We start from the raw sequence: 1311 nt of genomic DNA, 5'->3' as shown, positions 1-1311 counted from the left end.
TCAAACAAAGCAGGAAAGAATATCCAATGAAAAAAGGACAGTCTCTTCAACAAACGTGTTGGGAATACTGGAAGGAACATGCAAAAGAATGAAACCAGATCACTTTCTTACACCATACACAAAAATAAATTCAAAATGGATTAAAGACTTAAATGTGAGGCCTGAAACTATCAAAATCCTAGAGGAGAACACAGGCAGCAATCTATTTGACATCAGCCATAAACTTCCTTCTAGGTATGTCTCCGGAGGCAAGAGAAATAAAAGCAAAAATAAACTATTGGGTCTCCATCAAAATAAAAACCTTCTGCACAGCAAAGGGAACAACCAACAATACTAGAAGGCAGCCTTCAGAATGGGAGGAGATATTTACAAATAAGATATCTGATAAAGGGTTAGTTTCTAAAATATAAAAAGAAGTTATAGAACTCAACACTCCCCCCAAAATAATCCAATTAAAAAATGGGTGGAACATATGAATAGATATTTTTCCTAAGAAGGCATACACATGGCCAGGAGACACATAAAAAGAGGCTCAACATCACTCATCATCAGAGAAAAACAAATCAAAACTACAATGAGATACCACTGCAAACCTGTCAGAGTGACTAAAACAAGAAAACATAAGAAACAATTATTCGCAAGGATGTAGGAAAAAAGGAACACTCTTGCACTGTGGTGTGAATGCAGTCTGGTGCAGCAACTGTGGAAAGCAGTATGAAGAGTCCTCAAAAAGTTAAAAGCAGAAATACCTTATGACCCGGCAATTGCCCTAATAAGTATTTACCTCAAAGATACAAATGTACTGATCTGAAGGGGCATCTGCCCTTCAATGTTAATAGCACCAATGTCCACAATAGGCAAACTATTGTGAACCCAGATGTCCATCAACAGATGAATCAATAAAGAAGCTGTGGTATAGTGCTCACTTCAGCAGCACACATACTAAAATTAGAATGATGTAGAGAAGATAAACATGGCCTCTACACAAGGATGACATGCAAATCCATGAAGTGTTTCATATTCGTATGGTTTTACTCACATGTGGAATATAAGAAATGTGCAGAGGGTCATAAGGGAAGGGAGGAAAAACTGAATGGGAAGAAATCAGAGAGTGAGATAAACCACGAGAGAGACTCTTAACCCTGGGAAACAAACTGAGGGCTGCTGAAGGGGAGGTTGGTGAGGGGATGGGGTAACAGGGTGATGTGTATTAAGGAGGGCATGTGATGTGAGGAGCACTGGGTGTTATACACAACTGATGCATCATTGAACACTACACCTGAAACTAATGATGTCTTATATGTTGGCTAA

At 38.7% G+C, this 1311-nt stretch overlaps 1 non-coding gene across 1 annotated transcript; it reads left to right on the top strand.

The window, feature by feature from the left end:
• The first annotated feature begins 918 nt into the window (after positions 1–918).
• On the top strand, positions 919–1025 carry LOC123937773. The gene has a single exon (XR_006817569.1). It is a non-coding gene; the product is annotated as a U6 spliceosomal RNA (small nuclear RNA).
• Positions 1026–1311: the final 286 nt, after the last annotated feature.

This window comes from Meles meles, chromosome 2, assembly GCF_922984935.1.
Source record: "Meles meles chromosome 2, mMelMel3.1 paternal haplotype, whole genome shotgun sequence".
Lineage (NCBI taxonomy): Eukaryota > Metazoa > Chordata > Mammalia > Carnivora > Mustelidae > Meles > Meles meles.
This window is presented reverse-complemented; position numbering and strand designations above follow the sequence as displayed.